Here is a 14,484-nt window from a genome sequence, read left to right on the forward strand (position 1 = left end):
CCAATACGTGGGTTAAAAATTACAACCCAAATTCTGGGTTAAAAATTGGGTTAACATTATTCATTCACCATCACCAATTATTATTGGTGGTTTTTATTTTAATCATTATTACCAATGTTACACTGCTTAAGAAATAAACAAAAGATTCAGATTTCAACCATTCTTTTATTGATATTTTCATTTACATCATTTCTTAAAAGTAAAGTCATTATAAAATGGTAAAACTAGATTCTCCAAGATATGGCCTCTAACTTAAACGACCAAGAAGTCAAGTAAAAAAATGGAGGAAAAAACGTACAATACAAATGGGTACTCCGCCGTTGCTCATGTGAGATACTCAGCAATGTTCGTTCCAATCTGTGGAGGTAAAAAACACACACACGCACACACAAAATGATTAAGTAAAAGTACATAGTACATAAAAGCATTATAATCTCCTGTCATTAGTGAAATAGTGCAAACTACAATGTACAGCACCATCCATATTTATTGGCACCCTTGATAAAGGTGAGTAAAAAGCATTGTAAAAACTTGATTAATAGCCCAAGCTTTTATTTGCTTCAATTCCGGAACTCAACCACATATTTAAACTTTATGACCACCAAAGGTAGGGAGTCACCACTTTCTTTCGCCTCTGATACTGATACTAGTAAATATGGCTGGACGATTTGGGATAGCTCTTTTTACCAGGAGTGCCAATAGTTGGTGCTCGTTCTATTTGTAACAATTGTCTTAACTCACAGGCTCATCAATGGTGGTAGGCCTGACTCTCTTGGTGGGATCAGCATGGGCAGCAGCTGCAAAGCCACATCTCCTCATTTCTCTGCAACATAAATATTTAAAACAAACTATTGTTAAATACTCTAACATGAATTAAGTTAGAACAAGGTGGCTTATAGCAGGGACTCTTTTTAGGGGTGCTCAAGCACACCTAAATCTAATCTCAATACACTTAAACATAACAACAATAACCTATTCAACACTTTTGTAAGGTGTTGTATGTGAATTTCCCCCTAAAGGTCTCATCCAAGAATCAAAAACCCTGCTTATTGCTGACCTTTGAGTCGTCATGTAGTCAATTTTATGTTCAAATTCTGCAGCCAGCTTCAGTTATACATTTTTTAAAATGAAATACCTGCTGAGAGGTTGTTTATGTACATGAGAAGGTCTGCAGTCTTCTCCTTCCTGGCCATGCAAATTTATTTTTCAGGAAAGAACAGGTTCCATTTCTCTGCTAACTTGCTGGAGGACTCTGGATGCAAAACCGAAATCTACCTGCAGAAAAACAGAACATTTTTCAAACTCCATACACAGGATAGAAACTAGTTAACTGTAGCTGATCTTACAGACTCACAAATGAAGCAGCCTCGTTTGTACATTGTGAATGTATTATAACTAGTGCAGTTCCTATTCATAACCTGCCTATTCCTGTAGAAAACCCATAGTCCAATGCCCACAGGCCTTCTTTAAAAATAGGATGATAGTAGGAAAAAACACCATTCCAATAGATAGATATAGAATAGATGTGGAGGACGTTTGCGAAAGGGTATGGGGAATTTATGACCAGCACTGTTCAGAATCAACCAAAAGATGCTGCAGTCTTTCCAGGTGGCCACTCGTTCCACAGCGGTGCAAACGTTGGCTGTACACTACTGTACACTACACTGTACATTTATGCTGTAAGGGAATTGGTTAAATATGCACAATACCTGCAGTGCTTCCCTGTCCATTAAACAAACATTAGTCATGTTTTATCCTTACCGCATCATGCTAGGTTACATTCCTTTGCACCACGTTAACGTTACAGACATGCCTGAAAACATAGTTAACATAGTTAACCCTGACACACATGGGAAAGTTCTTCCTCAGCATCAAGTGAACCTACTGTAATGTTACCTCACCCATCCATGTTTCCTATGGTTTAACTATGGCTAGCTAGCTTTTGCTAGGCAAACAGTTGAGCAACGTTAATTAGCCTAGCTTCTAACTTATACCTAAAGTTAACCCATGACTATTCAGCAATTGACATTATTTTACATTCTCATCGTTTTGGGTTCTTCAAGAAAATGTGAATTGGTTATAACGTGTTAATATCATTAATACTAGTGCATGCCAAGTTACCATTCCAATACTAACAGCTAAGTTAACATTACAAATGATGACCTTCAACAATAATGTTAACAACCATCCTTAATAATGTTAGTAACATCACAATATAATTAGACTATGTTAATTATAGGCCTATGTTAATTATGTTGACATGGATGTGATAGACATACAGAATTTACTTACTTGAAACTGGGAAGGAGAGGGAGAAAATGTTGAAGCATGAAGTGGGCTCATATTTGACAGATAGAAGTGAACGTCCCGGTGACATTTTTTGTTTTAGATCTGAATAGTGTTGTTTGGATACTAAGTTGTTCGTTTTAAACTGAACTAAAAGTGCAGAGCAACAAGGCGATTGCCACAAACTTCTACCTCTGCTTGCCTAATCTGAATTCACCTCAGCCTGGTCGGAAGATACTTTCGCTTTAGGCTAAATATAGCTATCACTTGTTCGATTCGCGAGGATAATTTGCAAGGTGTTGTTTGATTTGGAGTTGGATTGCTTGGATACTAGGCCTACAAACAAGTAGACATGCTTTTTAATAGCTTAGACTGCAACTACCAAGTTGAAAATAAAGTAGCCTACATTGATTCCCCTCTCACAGAAGTAGCCTATAGCCTACATACGCACTTCAAACAAACAAACGAGCGTTTCACAGGGAGCCTTCACCGGGCGCGCAACTGGAACGCTCCGTTCGCAACGCGCAAAACAGAAGACGGGTCTATTTTTTTTAACGTAGCCAGTTGCACTGATCACAGTAGAAGGTAATTGCTGTAGCCTCCCTGTCAGTCTCATACGCATGCATTGTATTGTCATAAGCAAAACTGCATCGCACCAGTGCTACGTTGGTAAATCCATCATCGCACAATGATGGATTTACGCTCATCCATCGCACAAACAAATTCTTTTGTAGCATGTGCGACATATATGTCGCACTGTACAGTCCTGCCATGTATAAAAAAGGCAAAAAAACGTCCTTTCCGAACCCAAAATTTAAATAAGAATTTTATCTTAACGAAACAACTCTAAATAGGTTGGGATATTGTTAGCCTGGTAAACCAGACCCTGGAATCTTTCAGATTAAGGGTCTGGCCACGAGTAATGAAAATGGCCCAATTCGAGGGGCGGCACCAAGCATGCATTTGAAACTCTCACTGCACGCAGTTGGATAACGCTACGACCAATCACAACAATTCATCAGTGTCGGTCATCAGTGTAGCTCGCCTTTGTCCCGCCTACACCGATTTGATTGGTCCCTCTCGCTCGAGAGAGAAGAAATTTGGATCATTGCTCGTGGCCAGAGTATCTTGCGGGCACAATTCAAATTGTGCTCTCGCGAGAACTCTGGATTTCCAGGGTAGGATATTGTAGAAATTTCACTTAAATTGCAACTGCAACATGCCTGCTTGCCGATGTTCAAACGACAACGAAAAAGATATCAATTGCACTTTTTTTCATTTGAATGTAACACAAAACATTTTTTAAACAGCTGGACAAATTATTTAGCTAATTGATTATAGCCTGTACACCAGCAATTGTAAAACAATTACCTGCACAAGGACATTGACAGTAGCCCAGCCTAACAAGCAGATGTTGCAAAAGACATCAAAAGACGCAGTTAAGGGACTGTTCGTTATTTATAAAAGGGGCCATCAGAGGGATTTTGAGTGCTTCAATCAAAAGTTGCATGACCCTCCCCTGCCTGCAAGAAATTTTGCAACGACTCTCTAGCAGAATTTTCAAAAAATAAATTACCCTCCCCGGCCAATTGTCGATGTCTTCCGCCCACGCTCTTAGGCGCTATGAAAACAAATTGACTTAGGCTACCGTTCTAAAATCAACCTCTGCTTTCTGATCTTACACATCACACTTCATCAAGATGGTGGCCATTTCAGTAGATTTACTCCCTAACATTGTTGTGGAAACACAATAAGCATGGAAACTAAATGCACACTTCCTGCAACTGCATTAGCCTACTTGTAATAAGTTACTCCTCTAGTAAGTATTCACATGAAATAAAACAATAAAACATTAAGACCATTCAACAAAGCACACTGGATAATAACAAATTCAACACATGAACTGGTTGCTATGGACTCGTCTCTTGGCTTCCTCAGTCATTGTAAAGCTGCCGAAGCTGAACATTATCCAAACCTTATCCAAAACTCCATTTCTCAGATGAGCGTCAATTTGGGAGCTTGCATGCTACCACTCCTTCCTTCTCAAATGACTTGAAAAGGCTGTTTGCACAATTTCACAAATCATCACAGGGACCGAAAAATACCTAACGTGCCATCCTTTTCCGGGTTTATCACATATTTTAACTTTCCCCCGCTGTCTTGCCGTTTTAATATTTTCCCGTAGAATATCCCATATTATTGTAATACTGTCATAACATTAGTCCTGCCATCTGGCCTGTCTCTGTGTTGTCCTGTTGTTACCCCCTTGCCCTTCCAGTGAAACAGATGTATTCAAATCATCGTTTTGCTTGCTTGAATGCGAACTTAGAGTGATGTTAACCTATTTAAGTTAACGACGTGGTTGTCGTGAGAGCACGATTCATTGGTGCTTGCAGTGTTCGGCCGTATTTCTACGTGCGCACCTGCCTACCATCAGGCTACTCAGCTAAGAGTAGAATTTCCCCTGTTTGTATATTCACTCCAAGTTGGCCTACCATAACTTACAATTGGCGGCCCAATTGGAGGTCATTTGTACTGGCCCTAAAAAAATGTAATCTCTAGCAAGCGCATGAGCTGTTGTCCACTCTTGCATCTCTCGCTTGCTTTAGTCCTGCAGCCACTGCACCTCAGCCCATTGAACAAGCTAGGCTACATTACAATTCATTACATTTGTACATTTATAAGCTGAACGTAAGTGCCATAGTTTAGTTTCAACCTAAATTGGCACGTTGCAGTTTATTAACTACTAATATTTAACAGGTTGCGCCACACAAATAGTTTCTGTCAACAATATCGCAAAGAAACGCGGGCACAATTTCTGCAAAACTTGGTGGAGCAGATCCAACTCAAAGGGAATTTCAAAGTATTTCTATATAGTAGCCTGGCTATTGCCGATGTCCATCATTTCTTCACGTCTTACAACATAAACAAATGCAATAATATTCTAGTGAAGTCAGAAATGAGCCTGTCTAAAGGCCTCTTGGAAATCATGTGGCATGATACGCACTCAATTGCGATTCGAAGCAAAAAGTATCACTGATAGCCTAACGAAGGTAAATTGCATATTTGTTAATGTAGCGAAGGTAAAATGTTAAAGTGAATCGAAGACTTTAGAATAACCAAAGAAAGTAAAGGAGATGATTTGCACCTCCGTTCACCAATTAAAGGCCGTGGTTGTGTTTCTACAATATGTTGGCACAAAACGTAATTTCTGTCAGAAACCAAGTAGGCTAAACATATTCATTGTCATCGTGGACTATGACGATGCCCATGTTCAGTAGGCTATGTGTTTCATTTATTCAAGCAGTGACATGGTTTAATGCATGGGGTAACGTGAGGTGCGTCAGAAAAAAGATGGGCTTGTCCCTCAACACATGTTAAAATAGCGTGATTAGCAACCAGAAAATAAAAAAAAATCCCGGGGGAGACACCCCCGGACCCCCGTGTTGTTATTGTTATTGTTGTTGTTATTATTATTATTATTATTATTATTATTATTATTATTATTATTATTAGGCTATTATATAAAAACAAATCTAGATGTCACATTCATCTCATTTAAATGGTGGGAACGTCAAATGTAACAAGTAGGCCTATAAGTCAGAAGAGCTACATTATGCGACTGATTACACATTTAATTCACCTGAACAGTGTGCAGAACGCACTGCTACTTGGAACGTAACACATTTTTGTTTGCGCAGGAGAGAGAATGACCGCGATTAACAAATTGCACTTGTTATTGGTTACCAATAAATACTATATATTTTTTTGCAAACAACAAAAACAGAAAGGATGGAGACAGCAAAGCTAGAGATGGGCAGGAACAAGGTCAATTGGTAGAAATGCTTGTCAAAACGTTAGGAGCTGGATGCAAAAATAATTCAGTGGAAATGCATGGATTCCAGTTTCTTCCAGTAGCAGCAACTGGAATCCATGCATTTCCACTGAATTATTTTTGGAATCTGATCCCTTATCATAGCTGTTCATTCTTACTCGTTGCTCGACTTATCGTGACTAAATTCAAGATGGCTGCAAACGCTAAACTTCGTGAAGATACTGTCTGTATAAATCGTCTTGTAAGTAAACTACCAGTGCTTTTTCAAAGTTCTCAATGTCTCGTTTTAAATGTCAGGGCCCTCGGAAGTCTACCAATGAAGTGTGGAGATACATTGAGCCTCGTAAATGGGTGTAAAACAGTGATTTATTTGCATGGCTAGCCCGATGCCGAAGCACCACTATTGAAAAAGATGTTGGTAGCATCGGCTAACTAGTGCCAGATTTTGGAGTGCAGGGGACAAGCCGAGATGGGCTATGAGACATACGTTCACACTCGGTATCATGTTTCGATACACTTTAGGTCAATATCACACCGGAATTCTCCTTTAAGCTCATTAGCCTACTTTCAATAGGCCTACTGTACAGCCTGAGAGTGAAAACAACATGGTTGTAAGTTTGGACCATGATAGTTTCCTAACTTCAGTAGTCTGGACTTAAGTGGTTAATGACGTTTAGTAGTGTGTGAACGGGCACACCTGCACATAACAAGAGACTTAATGATGGACTACCTTAGTTTAATCCGTGAAATCATCTGTGTTTCTTTATTCAGGGTCATCAAGTTAATTCATTGGTTTATATAGACTGACTGTTCCGTGTTCTCCCCACAGAAAGGGCAACCCAGCGTACATAGGATATTACTCAGTATTCCACATTTGTTTGTTTATTTTTTGTTCAAAAGGGAACCAAGTAATAAACCTGGAATAATAAGAAATGCAATGTTTCAATTTCCATGTGCATACTACAACCAACACAGCTCCCCAGTTCTTTACCTCAATAGCCCAATAACATTAAATAACATTCAAAATACAAATAAATAATAATATTATTAATATACTATAATAACAATAATAATAATCCATAATCATCATCATCGTCATCATCATTTCATAATTTGCATGTACATTCAAACATTATGCACTACATTCAAACATTAAGCACTATATTCCTAAGTCCTACCATAAGCCTATTCAAAATGCATGCAGTCTTTTCTATGAGCAGGAAACTACCGCTGGAAACTACAACTCCCAAAATGCCTATTCAAAACGCATGCAGTCTTTTCTGTGAGCAGGAAACTACCGCTGGAACTACAACTCTCAAAATGCCCCGCGGCAAACCAGGAAGTACGTTACCTACGTTAAATACCAGTCCGCGATTCATACTTCAAACATTTTTAAAGCTAAAGAAAGTAAACACGAATGGACACGTATGGTACAGCAATGTTGTAAGTCTAAATGTTAACTTTATGTCCCACAGCTTTGCCGCCGCATCAACTTATAACTTTGGAGCATAACGTTATCTTTATCAGTTAACTTAACTGCTTAGATCCACCGGAGCATAGCGTTATGGTGGGTTTCCACACAGCGAAACACCTCGCGATTTTCGGCCAGCGAAATTTCGCCTCGGGGGCGTGACGGCGAAACCGCTAACCTTTTGACTGCAGTGTCTAGCCAGTGGTGGCAAGCGAGCTAATTAGGCTAATCAGCTAATTCAAACGTTTAAGTACTTAATGAAGATATCCAGGGGTCTTTATGCCGCGACTAAGTTGATGTTGCCTATAAACAACAAGGTCAACTAGAAAATGCAATTCCAGGGAATTACCATTGCATGTAAATGCAAAAAAGCTGCTGTGTATAACATTATATTACTTACAGTATGATTTCAGATTACACAGTCTTACAGTATTCTTGAAAACCACTTACTTGGTTAGATGTTAGCTTAGAGTATATGACAGTCAGTAAAAATAAATGGTCAATTCAATATTGATCAACATTCTTTGTTTTAATACAGCAGAATGATGCTCAGAATACACTAATGAATGCTAACCAATGTAAGCTTGAAGTAAAATTACATTGGTCATTTTCATGCACTGTAATAAGAAGAACAGTGATAATAGTCCATTGCATTTACATGCAATGCAATAAGACATAATATATTTCATACCTGTGTTGCAGCATGTAGCCTAGCTGTCTAGCTGTCTGTGTGTTGGGAGGATGACCGGGGAGATGGGATAGTGTGCTGTGTATGTGGGGAGAGGGCAGTGTGCAATATGTGTGTGTGTGGGGGGGGGGGGGGACACAGTGTGCTGTAAGTATGTTGGGGATGTGTGTTGGAGAAGCTTCCTGATGAAATAATGTGCTGTGTATGTAGGGGAGAGGGGGGGGCAGTGTACTGCAAGTATGGTGAAGGGACTATTGCAAGCAGAGTACTGTATGTATGATGTATGTGAGTGATGACAGTAAAGATGTGTGTGTGGGCGGGAGGGGAGTGTAGCAATGACTGTGTGTAGTGTGGGTAGGTGGGGGCAGTGTGCTGTAAGTATGTAGAGGATGTGTGCTAGAGAAGATCCTGAAGACAATGTGCTGTGTATGTAGGGAGGGGGGGGGGCAGTGTGCAGCAAGTAGAGGAGGCTTACTGTAGCAAGCAGTGTGCTGTATGTATGTGAGGTGATGACAGTGATGATGTAAGTGTGTGTGTTTTTTGTGTGTGTGTTGGGGATGGGGGTGGTGGGGGGGGGCAGAAAGGCTAGGCAATCAAGGACATGGGTAGATGGAGGAGAAATCAAAAATAATAAATAAAAAGTTCTATGGAGATGTGCAAAAGTTGGAGAAAGTCAGATGTGTGTGTGTTAAGAAAATAAATAAAAGGTCTATAGCATAGGGTGAGGGATGTAAAAGTGCTAAAAGTCTTGTAGGTGTGTGTGTGTGGGGGGGGGGGTCATGAGTGCTGAGTAGTGAATGTGTGCAAAGTCAGTATAGTGTGAGTTCAGAGTTCGGATGGCCTGGGGATAAAAACTTCTCCTGAGTCTCTCAGTTCTGGCTTTGTGACTACATAGGCGTCTTCTTGATTTCAGCGGTAGGAATAATCCATTGTTAGGATGAGAAGAGTCCTTCAGAATCTTTTGGGCTCTTAGGAGTACTCTTCTGGAATAGATATCTTGTAGAGCAGGGAGTTGAGTTCTTATTGTACGTTCAGCTGAGCGCACTACTCTCTGCAGAGTACTACAATCTCTAACTGTGGAGTTCCCATACCAGGTGATGATGCTACCAGTTAGAACACTCTCAACCGCTGAAGTGTAGAAGGCCTTCATGATGGATGTAGAAACTTTGAATTTCCTTAGCTGACGAAGGAAGTAGAGTCGTTGTCTGGACTTCTTCAGAACATATTGAGTGTTAACAGTTCATGTTAGGTCTTCAGTAATGTGGACACCAAGGTATTTAAAACTTGTGACTCTCTCTACAGGTTGCCCGCTGATCATTAGTGGGGTGTAACTGTAGTTCTGCTGCTGCCTTCTGTAATCCACTACCATTTCCTTGGTTTTATTGATATTCAGTGTCAAGCTGTTAGATTGACACCACTGTGCCACCTCATCAATCTGATCCAAGTAGAGCTGTTCATTGTTGTTACTAATCAGGCCCAAGATCACTGTGTCATCTGCAAACTTGATGGTTGAGGTATGACTACTGTTGGCTTTGCAGTCATGTGTGTAGATGTTGTACAGCAGTGGACTCAAAACACAGCCTTGGGGAGCACCAGTGCTGATGGTTAATGAGTCAGATGTCAGACCCCCCACTCTAACCACTTGTGAATGGTTGGTGAGGAAGTCAAATATTCAGTGACACAGGGTGGTGTTTAGTCCTAAGGCCTTCATCTTTGTGACCAAGGTGAGAGGTACTATCGTGTTGAATGCTGAACTAAAGTCAATGAACAGCATCCTTATTACATAATTCCCATTCACCTCCTCCAGGTGAGTTAAGGTGGTGTGCATGAGGTTTGAGATGGCATCCTCTGTAGACCTGTTGGCTCTGTAAGCAAATTGGAGGGGGTCGAAAGAGGCAGGGAGGGATGAGAAGATAATGTTTTTCACAAGCTTCTCAAAACACTTCATCACTGTAGACGTCAGGGCTACTGGGCGGTAGTCATTCAGACATGATGGACTTTTGTTTTTCGGTACTGGAACAATAACAGACTGCTTGAGGCAAGTAGGAACTGTCTCTTGAGCCAATGATGTGTTAAAGATATAAGTGAACACAGGAGCTAACTGAGCAGCGCAGGATTTCAAAACCCTGTTAGAAATTCCATCCGGTCCAGCAGCTTTTCTACAATTAACCCTCCTAAAGGCATTGCTCACATCGACCTCAGAGACAGAAAGGTGCATCCTCATTTGCTTCACATGCTGCAGCTAGTGCAAGATAGTCTGTGTTTTTCATGTCAAAGCGAGCATAAAAAGCATTAAGTTCATCAGGGAGGGCTTTACTCACATTCATCATAGGAGGGGACTTTCTTTCAAAGCCAGTGATGGTTCGGAGTCCTTTCCACACTCGTGCTGGATCACCCTCCAAGAAATCAGCTTCAACTCTGTCTCTATAGCGCCGCTTAGCATCTTTAATAGCTCTACGTAAACTATAAGATGCTGCTTTGTAATCAGTCATATCCCCCGAATTAAGCCCAGCATTATAAGTCATGGTGCGTGTCTTTAATGCCGTTCTCACTTCTCTATCCTCCCATGGCTTCTGGTTAAGGAAGCTTCGGAACTTTACAGTTGGGATGATGGAATCAGTTAGCATATTGATGTAACTCAATGATACTTCCGTAAACTCATTGATGTCAGCAGAGTTCGTCTTGAACATCTCCCAGTCAACGTTGCTAAGGGCGCCCTGTAGCCTGGCTTCCGATTGGTCAGTCCAGCGCTTGACCTCCTTCGTCACTGGGGGGTCCGTCCGACTTCTCTGATTGTACATAGGCAGTAGGAAAACAGCGGCATGATCTGATTTTCCGAAAGCTGGTAGAGACTTCGCTTTGTAACTGTTCTTGAACTGTGTGTAGCAGTGATCCAGTGTGTTGTCACCACGTGTAGGGAAGTGAATGTGTTGAATAAATTCAGGCATGGACCGGTTCAGATGTACTTGATTGAAATCACCGGCCACAATAAGCGCAGCTTCAGGGTGCGTGTGTTGTTGTCTATTTAACACTTCTTGCAATTCTGAAACCGCAGCATCTGTGTTGGCTTGTGGAGGAATGTAGACAGCGTTGAATATTACCGAAGTAAACTCACAGGACAGGTAGAAGGGTCGACAGACGATCGCTAGATGTTCTAGATGAGGCGAGCAGGTAAAGCATAGAATGTTAGAGTTCCTGATGTCTCTATGAAACTGTATCCTCGCTCGTTAGTAGTTTAAGCCCTCTTTGTACTGTGTAGCCTTTTTTTATTTATTTGATTGTTTCCGTTTGTTCGCGAAGATGATTGCGGGTGGTCTTGTAATAACGCAAGTGAAAACTGATTTAGACATTTTGGACAACTCATTCTTCTAAATCAGTTTCCATGGCATTTTGGAGAGATGTGCTAGAAAATCTGTTTAGGCAGTCCCATATATGGTAACGAGCTGTGTACGCCTGGAAAGAGAAGATATGCTTTCTGAATAGCACAAATGTTGTTCCCAATCATTTCCATAAAATAGGCTAAGTCAAAGACCCAAAACTAAGTCTTATAATGACATAACGGTATAGTCTGTTTTCCATTTAGGATGCGCGGATGAGGGATAAGGCTTTCATGGTGGACCACGCACCTTTTCTTGTGTCAGGAACTCTGCACATAGGCTTAGTACATAGCCCAGCTCCAGTGAAGACGGCTCTGGTCATCCCATCTTACCCTCCCCCCACTTCCTCTAGCCTACCATTCAGGCTATGAAGACCTGCAAGTTAAAAGTTAAAAGGTGAACTGCTGTGAAGGGGGCAGGACTCCTCCATTGGCCTCGCTCGCAACGAACAATTCGACCCCGAGCCAATCAGCGAGCAGGAGGCGGGAGTTGTGAGAGACGTCGTTGAGATTCTGGGCTGTGTTTGAATTGTAGTCTTCGAGGAGTTGGCAATGGCGGAAGTTAATGAAGCAATTCAGTCCGTGCTGGCTACGCTTCCAAATATTCAGGAATTGAAGTCCGAACAAAAGGACTGTTAAACACATTTTTTTTTCGGGCAAAGATGTCGTGGCCCTACTCCCTACGGGATTTGGGAAAAGTTTGATTTGTATCGCGCAGTAGCCTCGATATTAAATTACAGCATGTGCGGCAGACCAGGTATGAACAAGGCGGGTTTTCAATAATCACATCTAGCTTTGACAATTGTGATGATATTGTAGAGCCGAGGCTATTTGCCCCCATGTTAAGTCAAGTGAAGTCAGTTTTATTTTTAAAGCGCATTTAACATGCACGTAGTGCAACCCAAAGCGCTCCAACAAACAAGACACGTAACAAGACAAACGATGCCGGATGGAGCGGCATAGTCGCCAGCGTGCCCATGACATCAAGACATGACGAATACATTTAAAAAAATAACAAATACAAAAAATGCTGGATGGAGCGGTGTAGTCGCCAGTGTACCCGTGACACCAAGACATACAAGACAGACAAATAAACAAATAAAAAGTGAAAAAAAAAAAGAAAATATATTTAAAAAGGGGAAAGGTGATGTTAAAATTAGTCCAATTTCCAAACCAGCTGAAAATGTCCAAGGGCAATGATGATCCGTGAAAACTGCACAGAGTGTCTTCACAACCGATATGCCAACAAAGTTCTTTAACGTTTGCAAATGATCAACCCGGTGAATTCACTGGCAGTCTGGAGATCACGTTAACGTTAGTTAGGCCTTGTAGACTGCAGTCTGGAGATCACTGGAAGCACAGTCTGAAGTAGTGGGCGATCGTGTAGATCCGCAACTCTGTGGACTTCTAACAGCGACCGTCTGTTACTCCGTGAGACTGCAGCTCCTCACCGCTAGGCTAACGTTAGTCTGCAGTTGGCATGGCAGCTCGCAGGTCAGCAACAGCTCGGCGGCCACGGCAGATCTTTCGCAGAGTAGCTAGCCTAGGTCCAGCTGTCCTGAGAGATCCCCTCGACCAGACAGTGAAGTGCACCGTTCACGGATGGATGGAAGGATGTCAGAGGCCCAGTTAGTCTGCAGTTGGCATGGCAGCTCTCAGGTCAGAAACAGCTCGGCGGCCACGGCAGATCTCCCGCAGAGTAGCCCAGGTCCAGCTGTCCCGATGTTGGGCTTTCCCCTGTGTTTCCCTGTGTCTTCTCTTTTCCCGGCGTGTGTGTGTGTGTGTGTGTGTGCGAGCGCAAGAGTGTTTGTGTCTCTCTCTGCCTCCTGTGTCATAGAATGTGTCAATGAGTTCTGATGTGTTTTCATTGGGGGGAGGTGTCCGGGAGGGAATATTTAGGGGTTCAGATAGGTTAGCTAAGGGGCTAGGTTCTAAGATGTCTAGATAGATAGATAGATAGATAGATAGATAGATAGATAGATAGATAGATAGGGAAATTCAAGGTCTCAGTAGCATACAGACATCACACACACATTCACTAGCAGCAGAAAAAAGTAATTAAAAGTATATCATTTAAAAAACACAACTAAGCAATAAGGACAGTAGAAGATAAAGCATATACTAGATATACTAAAATACAAATTATACTAAATAACACTTAATCTAAATCAATTCTAAACTATATTAAGAAAAGGTATAAGTCTGGCCACAATTCGGCTGTGGCATGGAGGGAGGGGTTATGCATATGTGCTAATATAGCACACAAACAGTGAGGCAGAAAGACAGTCAAATTGATTTTAAGGTTATGTTAATTACTTACAAAGCTCTGAATGCCATAGCACCTTCATATATCTCTGAGCTTTTAATATCTTATCAACCACAAAGGAAACTTAGATCATCCAATTCTAATCTTTTAATCGTACCCAAAGTGCTCCACAAACAAAGTGGAGAAGCTGCGTTTATCCATTATGCCCCCAAACTATGGAACACCCTGCCTCTGTACATCAAGCAGGCGAGTTCAGTAAATATTTTTAAAAAAGATCTGAAAACATACCTGTACAGGAAAGCCTTTAGTTAACTCATCTTATCCTGTAGACTACATTTTCAGATTATTCTACATCTGCTACTATTGGAGGGCGCAGCCAGCCAGAAGCAGATGGGCTCCCCCTATTAAGTCAGGTTCTGCTCAAGGTTTCTTCCTGGAATATGGGAGTTTTTCCTTGCCACAGTTGCCATATGGCGTGCTTGTGGGGGGTAAGAGGGTTAAGGCTGCCAGTCTTATGACGTAATTTTCTATATTTTTGATATGTTGCTGAGCATATCATAAA

The 14,484-nt window shown here is 41.3% G+C and overlaps 1 protein-coding gene and 1 long non-coding RNA gene across 8 annotated transcripts in view; one reads left to right on the forward strand and one right to left on the reverse strand.

The window, feature by feature from the left end:
- The window catches only part of usp48 (ubiquitin specific peptidase 48), a 228,428-nt gene that overhangs the window by 52,846 nt on the left and 161,098 nt on the right, over positions 1-14,484 (forward strand). The window lies entirely within an intron of this gene.
- LOC121706852 lies at positions 267-1,378 on the reverse strand. Its single transcript, XR_006031186.1, has 3 exons — positions 1,136-1,378; positions 742-823; positions 267-357 (listed from the first exon to the last, which is right to left on the reverse strand). It is a non-coding gene; the product is annotated as an uncharacterized LOC121706852 (long non-coding RNA).

This window comes from Alosa sapidissima, chromosome 4 (assembly GCF_018492685.1).
Source record: "Alosa sapidissima isolate fAloSap1 chromosome 4, fAloSap1.pri, whole genome shotgun sequence".
NCBI lineage: Eukaryota > Metazoa > Chordata > Actinopteri > Clupeiformes > Clupeidae > Alosa > Alosa sapidissima.